This window comes from Symsagittifera roscoffensis, chromosome 5 (assembly GCF_963678635.1).
Source record: "Symsagittifera roscoffensis chromosome 5, txSymRosc1.1, whole genome shotgun sequence".
Lineage (NCBI taxonomy): Eukaryota > Metazoa > Xenacoelomorpha > Acoela > Convolutidae > Symsagittifera > Symsagittifera roscoffensis.
This window is the reverse complement of record NC_087066.1, coordinates 34,001,691-34,024,519: the sequence shown is the minus strand read 5'-3', so window position 1 is coordinate 34,024,519 and position 22,829 is coordinate 34,001,691. Positions and strand designations below refer to the sequence as shown.

Here is a 22,829-nt window from a genome sequence, read left to right as displayed (position 1 = left end):
CCCCTGCCTTACGTTCAAGTTCACTCTGGTATCTCTCGCACTCCTCTTCAGGTAATGTTCTCATTAAAGATACCCTCATCGTCTCGTCAATTCTTCTCCTCCTTGGTGATTCATGGAGCAATTTCTGTATGTCCCTACTCCGGTAAGCCATTGCCAGGCCTATTGGATCCACTGGGGATAAACTGGCCGGCGCCTCCCTCGTAGGGGACATGAAAGACGATGGTGTCATCAGCAATAGATTTCCATCGACTTCTCCGTCGTCTTCTTCACTGAACTGGTATTCCAGCAAGTCTCTCTCCAACGCTCCTAGGTCCAGTCCATTCGACTTATCTCCCTTTTCCTCCATGTGATCGTCGTCCTGATCCATCTTTTCGTCATCGTTCGTGTCTGGTCTCAGCCCAGGTCCCGAAGGTCCTTGCCGTATGTCCGTGCCCGAGTCCGGCCGCGCCGGTACGGTCAAATCCCCTGCGTGATAGAATAACTCATCATTCACCAGGAATTCTACCAATTCGTCGCCATATCGCGCCAGCTCGTCGATCGTCATGTACATGCCTCTTCTGCACTCCTTTGCCACTTCCAATAGTATTATTTTCACTTCTCCTGGCCACTTCAATCGTGACCAATCCTCAGCTGGCGTGTACACGTCGTTCCACACGTCAACGGACACTCCTGGCATCCTGGAAGGTGGTGCTTTGATCTTCTTCCGGCTCCATGCATCAGAAAACGTGAAATCGAAAATATGCATAGCCGCAACGTTCCAACTGATGAAGCGCGGCTCCATCCCTTCACTTCACTTCCGCATTTTCTCCTCCGCATCACGAGCCGCTCCGATGCGAGGGGCAATGACAGGACACGTGACCCCCAACAAATCCTCCTTATTTGTGGATATCGGGGGAATTGGTCCGGCAGCGGCCTGAACCCAGAGAGCCATGCTTGCTGATTCTCTTTGACGTGTGCATATGCTTCCCGCCAAAGTGGGACCCGCATCGCCTCTCCTGAATTCTTCACCACTGGTCGCAGATTCCAAAGCTTCGGATTAAACTGGACATGGCAAAGGTCCTCGCTGCCAATTCGGCACTTGAAGTTGTTGTTGAAGTCCATCATTTTCCATCCTGGCTCCGCTATCTTTTCGAATAGCCTGTCGTCACTGGCCAACCCTCTCAGCTCCTTCTGTTCCACTCAATTCAGCACGGAACAATCCACAACCGAGACTAAGTCGACATACAACATCGAGTTCCAGTATGCCTTCACTTGCACGTCCGGGAATACAAATGACATCACGGGTCCGTACACCACCGTGACGAACTCTCTCAGTCCATGGACCAGAGCCAGCGGATCGATCCGCATCATTACAGCCAGATCTGTCAGTAAGGGCATGCCACAATACTGTTTGCATTCACTCGCTCCCGTAGCCACCTTGTCCTCTCCTGTGATACTCCTATTCTATTGCAGGAGGTACTGGAACAAGAGTATCCTCCAATCATTCATCTTCCTGTACGAGGCGGTTTCCAACTGCGCGTTGAATTTTCGACTCGCTCCCTGCAGTTGTTCGGGCTAGCGTAATAGCACGAACAAATCGCCCAGCCGACCATATGTCATGGCGATCAGGGTAAGGAGTCCATCCAATCTCAGGTCCGCTTACGCCTGGGTGAAGAGATTCGCAGGTCCCTTCACGAAATTAACGTGACCAAACGTCAAGTACAGTGCTAATACCAGACCAATCGACAGTTTCCGGATATCCTTGACAAAGCTCGCGATCAGATTCCTGGAGGCTCTCGTCTAACACGTTGACAGGAAGGATGGCGTCCATCCCACTCACATTCCACCCAAGATAGCGTCTGATCTCTCATATTGTGCCCTCGTGGCCAAAATATCAGCTTGGAACTTAACCAACGACATCGTGTTCACGTCTTGCATCAATTTTAGCATCATGCCCCCGGCTAATTCCCTCTCGTTAAACAAGTTTTTCAGATAAGCGTGTATCTCTTTGATTAGTCTCGGTGCATGCTCGAACGCGTCCTCTCCCAAAGTACACACTCTCGGCGACAAACACAATCATGCATTGTTATGTGGCTTCGTCCTCAAGGCCAACGCCATGAGGTCCTCCTCCGCCGACGTCATATTCCTTCTAACCGGCCTCCCCTGTTCGTTTCTCCCATAATCCATCTGTCTGAACCAGAGGTCATTGGCCACCTGTTGTACTAACAAGTGATCATCATCTACCCCTGGCCTCAACTTCAGTAACCTGGCGAAGTTGGACAGCTCCAACCCAGGACTTCATCCAGCACCAACCGAGTTGTGCTGCAATCCTTGAATCCCTGGATGGCATTGGAAATGTCAGACTAGATGGCAGGAAGCTCAGAGCGGGGTGGTTAATAGTTATTAGGATCCACCTTTCTGTTCGGCACAGGTATTATCACGCTGAATTGTCCCTCAGCTAGAGTTGTGACCATCGTTTACACAAACTGTAGGGGTTTTGGCAATGTGGCATACCCCGGTGATAATACAAAGATGATCTTCACCACATTCCTGGTGAAGTGTCGCTGCACTGATGCCTCCACCTCGGTCATGGCTGAGAGCAACGTCATTATAGCTTCTCCTATGACTTCATTGCTCGGGGTTGATCCATCCGTCAGACGGGACAACAAACCTCTACTCTGCAAGTGGTCATTTGAGCCGGCAATTACTATCACCTGCGGTTCCATGCTGATCGCCCTCCGCACGCTTATCGTCATGCCTGCTGATTGCACCCAGTCTAACTTAGGCGCTGTCAGGAAAATCACATCCGGCCAAAAGAGAGAACGGGGCGTGTAGAGAAAGTCCGAACTGGCTACTATCAATTATTTGGCAGCCTTTATATCCAAAGGACCATAGGCAGCAAACAGGCTGTCACCCACTGGTGCCTTCAGTCCCGCGTATCTCCTGTCGTCCCCCTCCACCGAGGTCGCTCGGAGATAATCTCTCAAGTACTCACCAGGTGCCTGACCGGGTGGTTTGGAGAACTGCCTATACAGCTTGTGGTGCTTGTTGTTGGGCTTATTCTCTACCAGAAACTTGCCCTTCTGAGAAAGTGGTGTCAATTCCCTGGATCTCCGACGGACTTTTGTAAGAGATTGGGCGTTGAAGGGCCCAAAGGTATTGTCCTGAGGCAATCCATCGAGGTCCACGAACCTGAGATTAGTCGCGTAGCTAAACTGTTCCTGTTCCGCTAACAGCCAGTCCACGCCCGGTATTCGATATAATCTCGATACTGTGGGACCATCTCGACCCATCATCATTCTTGCATCCACTCGACACGTCAATGTGCTCATGTTCAATTTCGATGACATGTCCGTTGTTTTATACTGTCCCCAACCGCTGGGGTCGGGACGGTTCCAAAGAAGCACGCTGCTTGGCTCAACTCCTTCCGCCGGCGTGGCGCTTGTCGATTGGTTTGCTGTAGAAGCAGGAGTTGCCGTGGCGGGCGGCTTACTCGTCGTAGACACGGTCTGCGAGCTAGTCTGACTCTGATCAACCGATCTCCTAAGTCGGCTCTCCAACGGTTGTCTTCTATGGGGAGGGGCAGTCCCCAGCCTTCCTCTCACATCCGAGCTTGGAGAAACGGGAGCGGCTGCACCCGTTTCCATCGCCAAGGGCCCGAGGCGATTGGCGAGTGATTCCGGCACATTACCCCTCACTCTACCTCCTCCAGTCGAACTGGTCCGAGCCAGTGAAATGGTTGCCCTCAATTCTTGCTCCATTTCCCCTATCTGCGTCTGGAACACGTCGTTTATCCAGCGTCTCCCTTGCTGGGTGTTGAAGTGTTTCCCATCTCTGGTGAGCGCGAGATGATCAATCATGCGCAGCATGTTCTCAAGATCCATGAGTCGCAGCTCGTTGGGATTGCTTCTCACCAGACTGCTGGTCATCTCGTTCCACCGGGTCACGTTGCCGTTCATAAAATCCGCCACCGGCGTACCCACCTCCGGGTTCTGCGGTATCGTGCACAGCACCACGAGTCTGGGCCTGTATTTCTTCTTCAGTTCGTTCAGAAGGCAGACCAGTAGGGGCTCCCACTTGCCCTCCGGGGTTACAGGGGCCCTGTGTATAGGTGTTTCTCGCCCCCGAACTCCATCATCTTGATGACCTGAGCCTTCTCCAGGTGATCCTCGCTCTGGAACTCCATCATCTTGATGACCTGAGCCACGGAAGCTACTCCAAAAGATAGAACATTAGTCTGACCATTGATAAAGATCTTGTTCAGATCCCTCACTAAACTATCCTACAACCAAATGGCGACTCCCTGGGGGAATTGCCTGGTTGCTTGTGGCGGGGTTCCAACCCATGCCATTCAAACAAGCTCGAGGATGCTCCGCGGCTACTTGCACGAATTGGTTGCGTACCGTTAGTTTCTTCCTGATGTCAACTATGCGAGCTTTCTGAGTCGTTCCGCCATGTGTAGTCCCCGTTGGTACTATGGCTCGAGATATTCGCTCCGAGCTACTTGAGGAACAAGCAAGTCGTTGGGAAGGGACGACCCTACCAAGCCTCCGGCCAGTGGTCCTGTTGATCTCATTCATCGCTGTTCTGGCCACCTGATTGACTGACTCATGAAACTGGGGAGCTAGATAGGTGTCTGAAGGATCCGGTATCGTATTCCTTGGGTTCGGAGCAGACTGTGATGTCCGCTGAGGAGCCTCGGGCTCTCTCGGTGCGCACAGCTCCTGTGCTTTCGTACTGGGACGTGTGTCCCTGGATTCCGCCGAGGAGTTCATCGTCGCCAGAACCTCCGGTGACACTTGGCTCACCCTTGCCATATATAGGTCCTTCAGGTGTTTAATTTCTTCCTCCTTGAAGGCCATTTGCATATCTTCGAACTTTATCTTCCATTCCTCTCTTTCTCGAGCTATTGCGCTGTACTCCAGCAGCTTGGCACACAGCTCGCTCTGATCCTTATCCTTCTTCTCCAACGTCTCAATCGTCTCCGAGGTTTGGATCTCTATCTCGTTCATCCTCACTCTCATCAGTGGAGGAGCAGCTGCTGGAGAATCTACTGAGTGTGACGGGCCCGGCCCATCACGTAGTCTTTTCGCTCCAATGAGCCGCTGCACAGGTTAAACAGGTAGGTGCATCTCACCTAGCCGGTGATCCCTCTGCTCGCCTAGTCCAGGCTCACGAGCCAAGTCGTGGCCAGACATTTCTCCTCGCCGCCATCTGATCAGTCGGTTTCGACCTCTCTCGGCGGTCCCGGACTCACCGAAGGCCGGCATCAACACTAACTCCGTGATGCGCTTCCCTCAACCCTCTCGTCCTAAAGCGTTGAGGAGCGCGACCACAAACATCGCCAGTCCCGGGTCTTCTTGTGCAAAGTCACAGTCAATCAGCCGCTGATATATTTCGTCCAGAGTCGCTCCTAGACTCGCTGAGAAAAATTCCATCAAATCATTTGTGTCACCCATCTTTTTATCGTGTATCTTTTGTCGTCGTGTCAAACTGGATCAAAGCAAGTCACGAATTAAAACCATCATTTCATGCCGTCTCATTTCCAGGATAAAACATCATTCACATCTTTTATAACGATCCATTGAAATTCTCTTTTGTTCTTGATTTAAAAACTAGCACCAAGGTGGATCGTCTACCTGCAACCTTATCAAGGTAACTTAAATGAGCGCAGTCACCTTCACTACCTGGAGTGTTCCAGGTCTCTTATGATACAAACATCACATAAAACATAACCTAACAATAAAATAACACATAGGCATCACATATTCACACTATTACATAAAAACATAATCCCTAGTAGCTAGCCTAAAACTTAACCCTAATGCCTACAAAATAAACATAATAGAAACCACTTATCGCCGAATGCAACTCCTAGCATATGATCAGATACTACTTTTTATGTAAATAAACCTCTATGTCAGTTTCCAAAAGTATCACGTGTACAAGGGCATATAACTTTCTCGGATGTAGCTTTCCCCTATTGGGATCATAGACTGGTAATGAGAGAGAGGTCACTCCTCTCTCAACCAGAAAATCCCTAAGTAGAGTCAAGGCCAATACCAAGCTCTCTGGGCTTACGTGTTGCTTATCAGTGGCCTTAGTAACCAGGAAACACAAATATTTCCCTGGTATCTGTGTTGCAACAGGGGCAGCGCTATCATCCTTCCCACACCAGGCCTCTGTTTCCATAAAAACTCGATTTTCTTATATTCTCTTTTAAAGTCAGCCGCTAGTGCTGTTATGAAGCTCACATCCGCGGTAATCGCTATAGCGCATTTACGTTCCGTGAGTATGAAATCGCTGTCCGTTACTACAATATTGTTTGAATAATGGTTCGGTAGGTCAAGATAAGATTCAAAAATGTGTCCAAAAGGTGGTGTTTTAGCGTTCTCGCCTTCCGTTTCCAGTTCTCCGGTTTCCTTTGCCGATTTTAAGTTTTTAATGATCAGGTTTTGGTTGTGGGTGAGTGCTACCCCCACCCCCGTAGAGGGCCATCTGAAGCGACCCAGTTGGACTCGGTATTGTCATGGCTGACGTATTTGATGCCGTCTTTATCGACATCCTGAATCGTCAAGATTGTCTCTTTAGGATCTGCCGGCAGATCGTGGAGCCATTCGAGCACTCACAAGTTTGTTAATTCTTGCTCATGAGTCTGCTCCACCTCTGGTTCGAACTCTACTTCTGGTTTGGAGTGATCGTCGATCTAATCCTGATCCATGTTATTGACCAAGTCGATCTTTTTTGGCACCGCTATTTCATCCAGTCCCACTAGCGATTCCATCATATCGCTTAAAACTATCCTGCCTATGACGAAATCCTCGCCATACGGGTTGTACTTCTTGTTGTTCCTTCCTTTATTGCTTCGGCGTGTTTCCATGGTGAAAGGAAAGTCAGGTTGTACTCCTTTGTCAATTTCAGTCTGTTCTGGGCAGTCCCAGTCCTCTTCGGCATAAAGTAGAGTTTCGTCGTCCACCTCCACTCGCTCGGTCAACTCCAGGTCCAGTGACAGATCGCAATTATCTACCACCTCATTCCCGTCGTTTTTGTCGCGCGTACCTCTTTCATTCACTTCACCAGCAGGATCCACTATCAAATAGTCTCCCTCCTGCAGGTCCGCTGGGATGCACCAGTCATCTGATGAGTTATTGTGCGGTTTGATATTTTCGTAGTGAGCTGCTCGTCCGGTGCTCAATCGATAAATGGTGGTGGATCTACTTACTGGAACACCCAGACGTAATCGCCAACTGAGTAGGCTTTTGCATCTGCAGTCCTTTTATCAAATCTCCTTTTTTGTCTAATTTGCGCCTGTTGCGTGTTCCTCCTGCATAAGTCATTGAGATCCTGCTGCCTTCTAATAACATCACGCACGTCTGTTTGCGGTGCTGTTCTCTTCTCTTCATACTCAGGGTAGAATAACGTTAACGGAAGAGCTTTTTTGTGACCAGTTAGCATCATATGTGGACTTATTCCCGTGGTTGAATGCTCTGTGCTGTTGTAAGCTCCCATCACTTGCGGCAAGTGTCTATCCCAGTCTTCCATGTAGCGTGAGCAATAAACTCTCAACATGGATACCAGGGTGCGATTTTGCCTTTCAACTAGGCCATTCGTTTGTGGGTGATAAGTGGTCGAGTGGGCCTGTGCCACCTGCGACCTCTTTATTAACTCTTTCGTGAGATCACCCACAAATGCTTTGCCATTGTCCGACTGGAACGTGATGGGGCAGCCGTGCCTCGCTATCCACACATTTATCAAGTGATCGCACGTTTCTTCCGCTGATGCTGTCATGCAGGGGGCTGCCTCTGAATTTTTCGTGAAATGATCGATCATTACCAGCACCTGATTGTAGCCCGTGGCTGTCATGCATATCTTCTGATGATCAATTTGCACTATTTCGTTGAATCCCGATGACTCTTTTGACTGCAGGGGGAACCTCAGTTTCCTGAGGTTCTTCCCCTGTTGACACGACAAGCATGTACAGACCCAATTTTCACAAGCTTTCTTCAAACCAGGCCATTTGAATCGTTTCTGTATCCTGTTGTACACTTTGTCCACGCCTTGATGGCCCATCTGATCATGTGAACGAAAGAGAAATTTGGTTTGTTATAACTGTGATAACACTATTGAATTATACTTGTAAAGGACCTTGTCCTGTTCCTTGCATTTACAGGCAACGATTCGGTCTCCACTCACTCGGTCGACTCTAGGTCCAGTGGTAGATCGTAATCATCCACCACCTCATTTCCGTCGTTTTAGTCGTGAGTGCCGCTTTCATTCACCTCACAAGCAGGATCCACTATCAAATAATCTTCCTCATGCATGTCTGCTGGGATGCACCAGTCCTGCGATGAGGCATTGTGCGGTTTGATGTTTTCGTAATGAGCTGCTCTTCCTGTGCTCAGTCGATAAAACCGACCTCCTTGGTGCACTTCTCTTATTTGAAATGGGCCACGCCATTTCTTTAATAACTCTTAGTTCCTTTTGGTGGAACCACTTCCTGAAATACCCAGACGTAGTCGCCACCTGAGTAGGCTTTTGCATCGGCAGTCCTTTTATCAAACCTCCGTTTTTGTCTAATTTGCGCCTGTTGCGTGTTCCTCCTGCATAAGTGATTGAGGTCCTGCTGTCTTCTAATGACATCCCGCACGTACGTTTGCGGTGCTGTTCTCTTCCCTTCATATTCAGGGTAGTAAAAGTCAACGGAAGCGCTTTTTCGTGACCCGTTAGCATCATATGCGGACTTATTCCTGTGGTGGAATGCTCTGTGCTGTTGTATGCACCCATCACTTGCGGCAAATGTCTATCCCAGTCATCCATGTAGCGTGAGCAATAAACTCTCAACATGGATACCAGCGTGCGATTTTGCCTCTCGACTAGGCCATTCGTTTGCGAGTAATAGTGGTCGAGTGGGCCTATGCTACCTGCGACCTTTTCATTAACTCCTTCGTGAGATCACCCACGAATACTTTGCCAATGTCCGATTGGAATGTGATGGGGCAGCCGTGCCTCGCTATCCACACATTTATCAAATGATCGCATGTTTCTTCCGCTGATGCTGTCAAGCAGGGTGCTGCCTCTGCATATTTCGTAAAATGATCAATCATTACCAGCACCTGATTGTAGCCCGTGGCTGTCATGCATATCTTCTGATGATCAATCTGCACTATTTTGTTGAATCCCGATGACTCTTTTGACTGCAGGGGGAACCTCAGTTTCCTGAGGTTCTTCTCCTGTTGACACGACAAGCATGTACAGACCCAATTTTCACAAGCTTTCTTCAAACCAGGCCATTTGAATCGTTTCTGTATCCTGTTGTACACTTTGTCCACGCCTTGATGGCCCATCTGATCATGTGAACGAAAGAGCAATTTGGTCTGTTCTAACTGTGATAACACTATTGAATTATACTTGTAAAGGACCTTGTCCTGTTCCTTGCATTTACAGGCAACGATTCGGTCTCCACTCACTCGGTCGACTCTAGGTCCAGTGGTAGATCGTAATCATCCACCACCTCATTTCCGTCGTTTTAGTCGCGAGTGCCGCTTTCATTCACCTCACAAGCAGGATCCACTATCAAATAATCTTCCTCATGCATGTCTGCTGGGATGCACCAGTCCTGCGATGAGGCATTGTGCGGTTTGATGTTTTCGTAATGAGCTGCTCTTCCTGTGCTCAGTCGATAAAACCGACCTCCTTGGTGCACTTCTCTTATTTGAAATGGGCCACGCCATTTCTTTAATAACTCTTAGTTCCTTTTGGTGGAACCACTTCCTGAAATACCCAGACGTAGTCGCCACCTGAGTAGGCTTTTGCATCGGCAGTCCTTTTATCAAACCTCCGTTTTTGTCTAATTTGCGCCTGTTGCGTGTTCCTCCTGCATAAGTGATTGAGGTCCTGCTGTCTTCTAATGACATCCCGCACGTACGTTTGCGGTGCTGTTCTCTTCCCTTCATATTCAGGGTAGTAAAAGTCAACGGAAGCGCTTTTTCGTGACCCGTTAGCATCATATGCGGACTTATTCCTGTGGTGGAATGCTCTGTGCTGTTGTATGCACCCATCACTTGCGGCAAGTGTCTATCCCAGTCATCCATGTAGCGTGAGCAATAAACTCTCAACATGGATACCAGCGTGCGATTTTGCCTCTCGACTAGGCCATTCGTTTGCGAGTAATAGTGGTCGAGTGGGCCTATGCTACCTGCGACCTTTTCATTAACTCCTTCGTGAGATCACCCACGAATACTTTGCCAATGTCCGATTGGAATGTGATGGGGCAGCCGTGCCTCGCTATCCACACATTTATCAAATGATCGCATGTTTCTTCCGCTGATGCTGTCAAGCAGGGTGCTGCCTCTGCATATTTCGTAAAATGATCAATCATTACCAGCACCTGATTGTAGCCCGTGGCTGTCATGCATATCTTCTGATGATCAATCTGCACTATTTTGTTGAATCCCGATGACTCTTTTGACTGCAGGGGGAACCTCAGTTTCCTGAGGTTCTTCTCCTGTTGACACGACAAGCATGTACAGACCCAATTTTCACAAGCTTTCTTCAAACCAGGCCATTTGAATCGTTTCTGTATCCTGTTGTACACTTTGTCCACGCCTTGATGGCCCATCTGATCATGTGAACGAAAGAGCAATTTGGTCTGTTCTAACTGTGATAACACTATTGAATTATACTTGTAAAGGACCTTGTCCTGTTCCTTGCATTTACAGGCAACGATTCGGTCTGTGTTCAGGTAAAACAAATCTTTTCTCTTCAGATAGAACTGCTTCAAGATCTTATAGCTGTCTTCCTCTAAATCTCCTTTGTCAGATGCTCCGTTCTCGATCCATCTCTTCAGGTTGCTCATCATTCTATCATTTCGTTGAGCCCTTAGGAGATCCGACAGCCGGTATCTGGCTTTCAGATATGTCTTTACCACGTTCAATTGTCCGCTTATTATCTCCGGGGCATGGGCATCATCCATCAGTTTGACACACCATATCTTCTTCAAAGGTGTTGCTTCCCGCACAGATGGTTCCAGGTGGGTACGGACGACCATACCATGTGGTAGTAATCTGGTTGGGCGTTTCGACCCTGCTATCAGTTCAAGCTCATCTGCGGCATTATCCACTACAGTGCCTTCCTCATCGGAGGTATACCTGTCTCTGTCAGGGTCCTGATGCATCTCTCGGTCCAGCCCGCGCTGTTTGCATTCCGCCAACAAGGAATGAATCGCAATCTCCGAGACATCAGAATTGGAAGTAGTCTCCGATGTGTTCTCCCAGGAGTGGTAGTTTATCGTAGGTCTCCTTATCTAGAAATGAAAATCCGTTTTGATTTCTGCTTGATTGGCCTGTTTCTCTTCTAGTTGCTCATAGAATTCTGTCTTTTTACTGAGGCTATCATCATTCTGGTGCCTGTCACGGGTACGGTGCTCTATGATCGTGTGGTATCCATCCAGGCGCACGATCCAATGACCAATATAACTTTGGTCCATCGAATAGGTTTTCAGCGAGGCAAGGGCACGATTATCCACACGCAACTTGAAGTGAGCACTCCCCAATAAGTTCCTGTATTTTTCTACGAAAGTGATCACCGCGAACATTTCAGCTTTTGGTGTGCCGTACTTCATCTCAGTATCGCTCAGAACCTTACTTTCATAGGCTATCGGACGGAGAACCGATCTTCCGTTCCACTCTTGCTCCTGGTGAAGTATGCCCGATATCGCAACCACTGATGCATCCGTGTCTAACACAAACATCATCCCCTTCTCTGTTGACATGCCGAGGACCGGTGCCTCGCAAAGTTCACGTTTAATGTTTTCAATTGAAACTTTTGCCTCATCAGTCCAAGTGAATTTTTTGCCCTTGTTTCTCATCAACTGTTGCATGGGGTATATCTTATCGGCGTATCCCTTGATGAACTCTCGATAATAGTTAGCAAACCCGAAAAAACTCATCAGTTGTGTGTCTGTCTTAGGTGCCTTCCAGGTCAAGACCGATTCGATCGCTTCGGGATCCGGTCTCATACCGTGCTTATCCACAAGGCGGCCCAGATACTTTATTGAGTCTCTAAGGAATTCACACTTGGAGGGTTTGCACTTCAGGCCCGCCTGTTTCATGCAAGTAAACACCTCATCCAACCTCTCTATATGATCCTTCAGGGTTGGTGTTGCGATCACGACATCATCGACATAACACATGATGAGGTTCCCGTATTTCTTTTTTACATTCGTGAGTACCTGGGCCATCAGTCGCTGGAATGTGGCCGTCGCGTTGCACAATCCCAGCTCGCACGCGAAGCCCGTTTTCTCACAATCTTGCTTTCTGAGTGGCACTTGCCAGAACGCAGAGCCCAAATCTAACATCGTGAAGAACTTCGCGTCCCCCAACTTGGAGAGGCTCTCATCGATGCGGGGAATCTGGTATGCGTCCTTTATCGTCACTGCGTTCAGGTAGCGGAAATCACAACAAAACCTGAGTTGCCCCCTTTCTTTTTAGCCATGACCACGCCACAAGCCCACGTGGACTTCGACGGCTCGATCATGTCGTACTCAATTAACATATCGATCTCTTTCCTGCACGCTTCTGACTTATGTGGGGTCATTCTCCTCGCCCCTTCCCTATGAGGTACCGAGCCCTCTTCTATCTCAATCTCTTGTTCTACAAAACTGCAGCAACCTATATCGGCTTTATGCTTCGAAAAAACGTCTGCATTCCGATTTAGCGCCGCCCTGAGCGAATCTAGTTATTTGTCCGATATTTTACCCTTCAGATGTTCTATCTCGTGCAGGACATGTTTATTTGCTGCTAACTCTATTTTTGTTGGTCTTTCGCGAAAATTTGAACAACTAGACAACCCATCATCTGTCTCCGACTTCATTGAAAACAATTTCTTAGAAGATTTCAATTTATTTATTCTCTTCGGTGTACTTTCTCGGTTCGCGTGCAAGGGACATTTAGTTACATCAAACTTTTTCAAGTTCTCCACACTCTGAAAATCTGTGTTCAATGGCAATACGTAGCCAAGTTTCTTTCCCCTCTGTATTTTAACTGTGGTTGCTTCTGTGTTCAACAACACACTCACACACAGTCCGCTCTGAATGAGTGAGAAACTTGTTCCTAAAATAGCCGAGCTCTTACTGTTTGGATTTGGTACCAGACACACCTGTCTGTCATTACTGAGTTCATTTAGATTCCTCATCCTAAACGTCGCTACCACGGCTTGGTTTGGCTTCAATTTAACTTTTCGATCCAGAAAAACTGGCACCTTTGCCTGGTTAATTAAGACCATATTAAGAGGTTTCTTTTCATACTTCCTCTCAGGATCTTTGATCCTGATCAAACCGTCCATGAGGTCGATCATGACATCAAAACTTGCGTACGAAGTTCCTTCCCAGGATGAATTGATTGTATTCGTCCAAATTTTCTACCATCAGGAAGCTCATTTAAAGATGTCTCCCTCCAAGCTGTAGTGATATAATCGGGGTCCGTCCTGTCACATATATTGCTCCCTGATTGGCAGCTGCCAGTCTGATATTTGTCGGTATCAAATCCAACCTGTCGAGGTCCATATCAGTGGAGGTGCTGACCGGCATGACGCTGACCACTGCTCCCGTGTCTAACAGTCCTTTTAATGAAAGTTGTCTGCCGTGCACATCCAGTACATGTGCTGCCAGATCGGCTTCGCAACCTATGTGAATCGCATCCTGTTCAAGCATGGCGTTATGTCCGATTCGTCGCACCTTCAGCTCTTCTCGACCAATGCATATCCGGCCTACTTGGTCACTGGCATTAGTCACGTGAGCCTTCGTGTGGATGTTAATGCCGTCCACATTCATCAGAATCGGATATGGGCCATGGACTTCGATGTAATGTCTATCTACTCTCATTAGTCTTGGACTCCTGTCGTGAGCAGCGCTCGCACTGCCCTGGGGTCCAACTTTGAATCCTTCTCCCTCAGGTAGTCCGCATAAATGTCCAGGTGTACCAGCGTGATCTCGGACGGTTCACTCAAATTCTTGACCACCTGGTCACTTGACCACTCAAATTCTTGACCACCAAGATAATGGACATTATCTTCGTTCCTTCCTTCGTCATGCCATAGGTTTTACCCGATATATCATTTAGCTTTAGTCCCGGTTTTCTTGGTTCCTGTTTGTCCTCTCCTTTCGTTGTTTTCCTCAGATTGTCAATTTTTTCCCAAAGATCTGTGCTTTCCAGTTCCGACCTTACACATTGCTCAACTTCTTTCGTGGCTAGCTCCTGCTGGACTTTCTGTAATGCAGTCCGTGCTGCTAAGCCATAATCCACCTTGAGCGGGCCAGCCGACTCTGCCTCCAGGCTCGAGGCTATCACCTCATCAGACAAGGTCTTCACCTTCTTAGTCGTAAATGTGCTCGGTGTCGTCTCTTTTCTCCGAGACTCAGCCTCGTTCATCAGATCTGCTCGAGTAGCTTTGACGCCCGAAAGCGCCTCTTCATGGCGGGGATGTTTCGCGTCCACCGCCGCATTCCAAAATTGAGTGCAATCCGAATTGAAGTGTCCCTCCAAATTACAGAAGAAGCAAATTGGTCCATACTTCATTATGAGTCCTCTAACGTACTCTTCGTGGTCCTCGTCGGTTGCATCAACATCATCGAGAAAATAGCCTATCGCTTTCATGTTCTGTTTGTAAGCAGAACAGGTGGAAACATGGTGGTCCATCGAGCCACATTTCGCACATGACCTCCTCTTATCCATGTCGTCACGAGGTCTGTACCAACTGGAGTTCGCGCCAGTCTTTGTTCCGCTATAGTTGCCATAATTGCTGTAACGGTTTTGCGCCCTCGGTTTTATGAGCAAGTACTCACATGAATTCATACGCAAATCATCGGGCGTGGGTACCTGGTCAAGGGACAGGGTGAAGTGTGTGGCTAGCGTGGTTTTCAGCTCATCACTTTTTACTCCATCCATGAACTTCGAGGCGATCGCCAAGTTTCGCTCCGGTCTTCTCTCATCGGGATTGCTTCTCCTTCTGAGTAGTTCAAGGTCGTCTAAAAACTTGTCTATGGATTCGTCATCTCTTTGACGCCTCTTTTCGAACTTCACCATAACCTGATGCCCTTGTACACCAGAGCCGAACCGATTCCATAAGATGTCGATTATCTTGCGAGCGCTGTCTCGTTCATTGGCCCTTTTCGCCATTACACAATTTAGGGCGGTACCCTCCAGGTTGCTTGTCAATGCGCTGCATTCCTGTTTCTTTGAGAGATTCTCTTCTTCAAAGTGTAACTTCATCACCTCTATCCAAGTATCGATGCAGCCATCTGACTCGTCCTTGTATGATTTCGTTTTTTTGCGTGTTCTCCTTGACCTCACCCTCTGTAACATTCGTCTACTGCAGTCACACATGAGGCTTAAGAAAAATAGGCCCTATAACCACTGGCTCAAGGGTCAGGGACACTATCTCTTGTGTTTTCCCACCTCAAGAACGGTCGGAGCCAGTTCGGTTCGCTTGTGACATGAGACTACGACCCGTTACAGCTTAAAGGCTACTACTAAAATATCCCCCCACTCTAGAATTAGAAACGTCCCCATACTTAGGTCTCTAGATACCCAAAATACATGAACGCCGTTAAAAACCGGGTTGGAACAATCCGTTAGGTTACTTTTTATTAGACAGTGTGACTTTGATCCATTTCAGATGGATCAACCTAAAACTCGCCTTACCTCAACATAACAATCATAAAACACACTCTAGAATTTAAATTCGTACTCACATATCAGCGCTCTCAAGAGTTGGGAAAATAATCCAGTCAGTAACTAACTCAAGAAATAAATAACTAAGAGAAGTTTAATGTTTTATAGTTTGGACAGCAAGGATAAGTTCATGCTCTAGAATTTGAGTTCTCTTGGACCGTTGGGACACTCCAGTTGTCCGCCTTTCCGCTGAAGGTTCACTCTGGTCCAACTTTAGTAATCGCTCTCTCGGGGATACTCTGTCTTCTATTTCAAGTAGGACAGCTCTACTCTCGTTCACTATGATGGAAATTGCGAATAGCAATTTCCCACTCGTTTTTAATTGACAACTTCCCCGCAATTGTTCTAAAATTGCTCTGATTTCTTTTTCTGATTTTCAGTTATCGCGAGAAAATCGTGCATGACATGTTCCTTTCGAAATTTTGAAAAATTAAATTTCACTTCAAAATCAAGTATTTTCTGCTCTTCTCAAGGTCAAACTTCCAAATATGACCGACTGGCACATACTCCCCGGACTCGAGATCGATGTCCTCATCGCGCGCTGTCTTCTGCCAGTGAGTCCCAGAAAAACCGAGTGTTGCTCAAGATACAGTGCCAGTGGTCATTTACAGAAGTTTGCAGCAGATTCAAGATTATCTACACCCCAAAATTCACGACCATTTAAAATTTTCACACTATTGCTAAACAGCAATCAAAATCTGCATTTACCTGCACCTTTGAATTTTCGCTTTCCAAGCCAATCATTTAAAAATCTCTTTTGTCCTATTCAATCAGGAAATTGTCATGCAGCATTTTGATCTATATAATAGATATAGTATATTAGTAACAATATTTACTTTGTTAAAATTTCTTTTTCGTGAATCCAAGTTTCACTCGGATTCACACTCAAGCCCCCCTTCCCTCTCAAGACTCAAGATCCATCCGATTTGCCCATTCATCTCGTGCTCTTCGCCTTGGAGGTACTGCCTCCTGAAGTGCTAGATGCGGCAAACTGTCTCAACAGTTCCTCTTCATCATCGGAACTAATCACAATCTCCTCCCAAGCCTTCAGCTGTTCATAGGATCGCATCCATTCTCTCTGCTCCTGCAATCTCTTTGCTTGGTTGGGTAGTGCCTTCACCCTAGCTTCTCGGTTCAAGCAAAAGGAGTTGTGCAGGCTCAAGCTCACGTTCTTCGCCAGGTCTTCCTCTAGTATCGACTCCCTCGCTTTGGTGTTGTCTCTAGACATCTTACCCACTCTCTTCCATCCCGTCGTGATCGCATTACGATGGGTTAGCAGGGGTCTCTTGAAAGCTTCCGGCCCAATCTCGGCCTGGAACTGTCGATACTCCTTTTGATGTTTTCTCATGTGATCTTTCGTTGCCCTGTACAACCAAGACGTCAGTGTCGCCCGAAACCATGGAAAGTACCTCAAGCGACTCCATACGTGCCTGACTTCCGTTGGTATGGCGAATACTTTGCACGCAGTCTCAAACAACTCAAGTCTCCTGCTGTAGTCTATCGCGTATATTGACTCAGCCGTTGGCGTCGTCGCCTCCCGATATTTCGTTATATTCTCTTCTATCCATCTCAGAGCTAACATCGTACTCACTACTAAGAGCGTCACCTTCTGCCGGTGATCCGGTAGTCCGATCGACCGAATCTCTTCCACATCCCACACCAGGCAAAGGTTCTTGTGATCTGGATACCACACCGTTTGTGCCAAACAGTGGCATGGGCATTCCCCATGAGAGATCTCAATGCTCCTGAGATTACGCTCCCCTGAGGCTTCCAAGAGAGGCTCAAGCTCCATCATTTTCTCGTGCATCGTGTCGTTGTCTTCCAGGTTCGGAGTACTTCCCACAGGTTTCCCGATCACGTTTTGTCTCTCGTGATCGCTTGTGTTTTCTCTTTCCAACTTCAGAAGATCTTCTCCCCAGATTTCGCTTAAGTCATCTCTCAATTCTTTTGGTACTGTCCCTTTGATTTTTCTCAACAACTTGTGTGAGTGATGCGACATCCGAGCCAACCTCACGCACTTGGGCACTGAGAAGGCCTTGTCCACCAGTATTCTCTGGCTGGACACTTCCACCATCGCCATGTGTAGCGGGTAGTGACTTCCGCACAAGTTGGCCATCATTGACCCTATCAGCGATTTCGCGTTCAATGGCAAGCCATAAGCTTCGCTCAGGGGAAATCCCATTTCCGCCTCAAGACCAACTTTCCAGCTCCGGATGTGTTTTTGAGTCACCTGCAACACCCCGGGCCATGATTCCACGCTCAACGCCGTCACTAAATGATGCTCAGACTCCAGTCTCTCCAGTGCCTGCAGACCACACATTCTCGAGAAGAATCCGAGAGCTGTCGCTATATTCACCGTGGTTCTCGCGTAACATTCCGCTATTATTTGCACTTCACTTTTCTCCCTTTCTGTGATGTCTTCGAACCAAGTGACCAGGTCTTCTTTTTGAAACGACAGTATCCTGACGCATGACCGTCCATCGCAGATGTGCTCTCCGTTCCCACACGTCGAATCCAGACAGCTACCCGGCTCCAATTTCTTTGCTGACCCGGGGTCGCTCGTCCTTTCGCTTGGCTCTTGCATCTGGGGCGTGATTAGCTTATGCAGCACACTTAACTTCGCCAGATCTTCATCTTCCGTTGGTGCTAACCTCACTCGCTCGGTGGTTTCCTCGATTAGACTCGCATGGGGATGTGGACACCAGGAGGGTCTTAGTAGCTTCCATATCACTCCCAAGTTCGTGGTTAACAAGCCATTTCCACCGCCCATGTTTACTTCAACTCTCTTGTTTGAGCGCGGCATGCTTATCACCTCTGGTGTTTTCTCAAGAATCAGGCCCAGGCTCGGCCCCTCTTTCTCCACCGCGTCTATCTCCATTATTCTTTCTGTCCAAAACTTCAGCAGCTCCGCTACCTCATGGTTTCTGTGGGCTCCTCCAGCTTCCGAGTCTAAGAAGGGATTGTAGGCTATTCCCAGCACTCCAGACACGTATTGGTATTCCCCCTTCTCACTGAGTCTCGAGTACTGTTCTGACGAGGCCAGGTTACGGTGAACATCATGTTCTTCCTCGAACTTCTTATTAGAGAACCTCCGTACCTCGTCCAGCTTTCGGTGGCTCTCTAAGGATAGTCTGGAACCATCTTCTTTCTCTATTCCTGTACTTTGATATACATTCAAGATGATCGTTGAGACCCTTCTCTCCATGGTTTTACTTCCACTTGCTCTCTGGTGGCATGCCAGGATGGCGCTATCAGACATCATTGACATTGTCCATCTCAAGAAACATGTGGCATCTTTTCTCCTAGCCAGGCTCAAGCCTGAATTGTCCCTGGCCACGTGTTGCATCAGTGCCTGATACACCTCTAGCTTCTTGCTTCCCAGCTTCAGCCTGTCATACGAGGTCAATGTCTCCAACTCTATTCCCACCAGACTCCAGGTGAACATTAATTGTCCCGCAGTTCTAACGAAGGGATTCGCCATTAGTGGCGGTGCTGATGAGGATGTTCTCATCGCCTCTTCAAAATGATCCTTCAACAAACTCTGCCAGGACCTCTTCAGATGACTTGCCATCTCTATCTTATTAACCTCGGCTTTCTGCTGGGTGGCCCAATTGCGTCGCCTGTGAGCTATTCCACTATCCAACTTCTTCAAGCAGTCCTCCATTTCCTTCAATGTTTCGAGGGCCACCCACCACGTCCGGGAAGTGTTCCTCGTCTTGTTCCTCTCCAATGGATCACTCGTCACTTGTTTGCTCATGTCCTGATGTGCCTTCGAGATCCATTCTTTGCCGATCTCCACTTCCCCTACCTGTCCGTTCGTTGAACCTCTCTTCACGTTTACCTTCTGAGGCTTGAATTCTTCTTCTGACGTAGAACTGGTGGAAACCTCTATTTCCTTTTCTACTTCAAGTGGTTTCCTGAGTTCCGAGCTGTTCTTGTATGCCGCCGTCTTGCATCGGGCCAAAACGATGGGCGCCGTCTCTCTCAAGTTTCCTTCCGAAACAGCATCCACTGAAGGACTACCCCATCCTTCCACTTCTCTCTTCCTCTTGCGAGTCTTCACGTCTCTGCTCGAGGGTGTGGTGGCTATCATCATTGATTCTACCTCTCCATCCACTCCTTCCAACTCTTGCCTCCCCCCTGCTCGAGCCTTAAGGATATTAGTACTTTTAATCATATTACTAGTCCCAACCTTATCCCTTTTTATATCATCAACCATTTTATCCACAGTTTTTCGTTTCAGAGTAGAGCTGTCCTCACATTTCTCTTTTCTAGTCTTCGATCGTGCGTTCCTCAGCTCCACTAGCTTGTTCAGCAGCTCTTTTCTTGCTTTCTCATCCAGGCCCGTTCCTATCAGGAGCGGTTCCCCGAATCTCACTACTGCGTCCCACAGTTCCTTCTTGAACTTGTCCAGCGTCGTCTCGCTGCCCACTTCTCGATTGAATTCCTCCAGGAACTCCTGCCAAGCGTCATCCTCGAGAGATCCCAAGAATATGTCCCTATTCCCTTCGAACGTGTTCTTCTCCCTTTCCTCCGAGCTCAAGAGTAACATCCCCATATTGAAGGTTTCACCTGCCAATGGCAACTCTAGGTTCTTCCGTGGAGACGGAATCAGGGGTGGTGTGGCAGTATCTGCCCAATTCTCCTCGCTCAAATCTTTCAACAGCTCTTGAGTGGTGAGCTCCTCCCCTGATGGCCCTGGTTCAGGCGTATTCCCCACTTCCATGTCTTCACCAGCTTCACTGAGAGTTTCATCCATACTCTCTTCTTCTGACTCATGTCTCCTTCTCTCGAGAATTTTCTTAAATCGGTCCTCGACGGGTCCGCTCCTCTTGTCTCCAGGTGTGTCCACGGACAGTGGTGATGGTGTCGCGGGATCCAGCTTTTTGTATTCCGTCAGTGCTACGTGCAGTTGACCTGCTGCATCTAGTTCTGTTCCTTCCTGTCTTATTTCCACCTGTTCCAAGCCATAGGGCGCCTTATATTTTCTCGTGGCAAATTTCATGTCGTCCACCAGTGCGACGTGTCCCTCCATCACGATCATCCTGCCATCATCCCATATGGGTAGCATATTCTCAAGTCCTTCCTTCTCAAGAGTCCTCAAGACTTTCCGCACCTCATATCCAGGGGGCTGCGAACCTCTACTCTTTTTTGCTTGCGTCGTCCACGAATTTACCTTCATCTCGCTGGTATGGAAGTAGACCGCCGCCGTGTAGCCAATGAACAGGGGGTCCCAGCCATCAGTGAAATCCTTCTGCATTTCCTCCGCTCTCATCCTCGCCATTATGGAGGGAACTACCAAGGGACTATTCATTCCTAAGGTCATCCTCCTGACTATTGGGAACTCAGGCATGGTTGCCGGGAGGATTTCTTTCTCCATTATGGTCTCTAGCTCCCTCTTCACCAGTGCGAAGCACTCCTTCCAGGCAGGAATTCTCAAGATTTCTCGTCCGTCCGCCGTCAATGGGTTCAAGTTCCAGAATTTGGGATACATTTCAATAGGGCCCTCTCGCTTGCCTCCCATTCTGCATTGCATTTGTCCCCTGAAATTGCACACCATCATCTCAGCATCTTTCACTTTTCCGAAGAGTACCGTGTTGCTCATACGCGCCCTGAGCACTTCCTGCTGACACCAATTCAGCGCTGCACCATCCAGTACGCTGATGAGACTCAAGTGCGTCACCGAGTGACGATACGTTATCACCAGGGGATCTGGAAACGCGTACGTCACTGCTGGACCATAGATGCAGGTCACCACCTCCTCCAGACCTCGGATTATCCCCATTGGGTCCGACCTCATTGCCAGACACAGGTCCGTCAACAGAGGCATCCCTCTGTTCGCCTTCTCCCATTCTTCTCTCGAGGTTGGGTTCTCATCTTCACCCGTCATGTATCGATTCTGCATCATGAGGTATTGCACCAGTAGTGTCTTCAACCCTGCGGCGCACTTGTAGGAGCTGGTTTCAATGCTCGTGTGGACTCTCCCCATAGACAGAGGTTCTCCATATTCCATTAACCGATGAAACGACACCAATTCCCCATGGGTCAAGAGCACTAGTGCCAGGTACCCATCAACTCGAAGTGTCTCCACTCCCCGACTAAACATATATGCTGGACCCATATTGAACAAGTATCTGGGGTAGACCAAATACAGGGCCAAGAGCAGGCTGATGGGCATGCCCAGTATCTCCTGCACGAAGGCTCCGAAGATAGTCGCCGTGGTGCCGAACACTCCTGCCAAGAATTCTCTCTCCCAGCAAGGACTCAAGAACTTGAGAATCTCGTAATCTCTCCTAGTCTTCAATTCGCCGTTGGCGTGCTCTCTCCAAAATCCTCCAATCGTCACTTCATTGGCGGCCGAGACAAATCTAACCACCGTCATGTCTCTCCTTTCAGCTAGCTCCAGTTGCTTCTCTAGAAAACTCCAGATTTGTTTCACGAGGAGTGGTGCTTCCTCCCTCGTTTTATTCGTGGCGTTCTCCAGCCTTGGTGTCAGGAATGGCCACCAGCCATTCTCTTGGGTCAAGCGATATTTCATCGATTCTAACTGTTTCTCCGTCTCGACCACATTTCTTCTCTCGTTGCCGGGACCTCTAGTCCTGCTGGTGGAATTTGCGACTTTCACATCCATACTCCGGAACCACAGGCTGGCCGTCAACTGGTTTATCGCCGGGTGGTCGTCCCCGATGACTGGGCTGAACTTGAGTTGTCTAGCAAAGTTCGATATCTCTAGCAAGAGTACCTCATCCAATACAATCAAGACATCGGCTAGTCCGTAAAAGCCCCTCAGCGCATGAGATATGTCAGCCCATGCCGCTGGTAATTCTGATCTGTAAAGTCTCAAGTTTACTGGCTCCAGCTCTCGATTGGGGGCTGCCATCAGAATCCGCCATTCACTCCCTTCCGCTATCAAGATTAAGACCGCATACACGAATTGTAGGGCGGGTGGCATGCTGGCGTATCCTGGGGATGTGGTAAACACCACCTTTGTCTTGGACCCAAATCTCGAGGCTACGTTCTCTTGTACCTCATTCATCGCCGCAAATAACGCCTGAATAGCCTCCCATATCTTCTTTGATGTCGGAATCTCCTTGCCCTTCAGTTGCTCAAGAAGTCCCATCG

The 22,829-nt window shown here is 48.3% G+C and overlaps 1 protein-coding gene across 1 annotated transcript in view; it reads left to right on the top strand.

The window, feature by feature from the left end:
- Positions 1 to 22,829, top strand: part of LOC134845755 (serine/threonine-protein kinase 36-like) — a 332,187-nt gene that overhangs the window by 5,698 nt on the left and 303,660 nt on the right. The window lies entirely within an intron of this gene.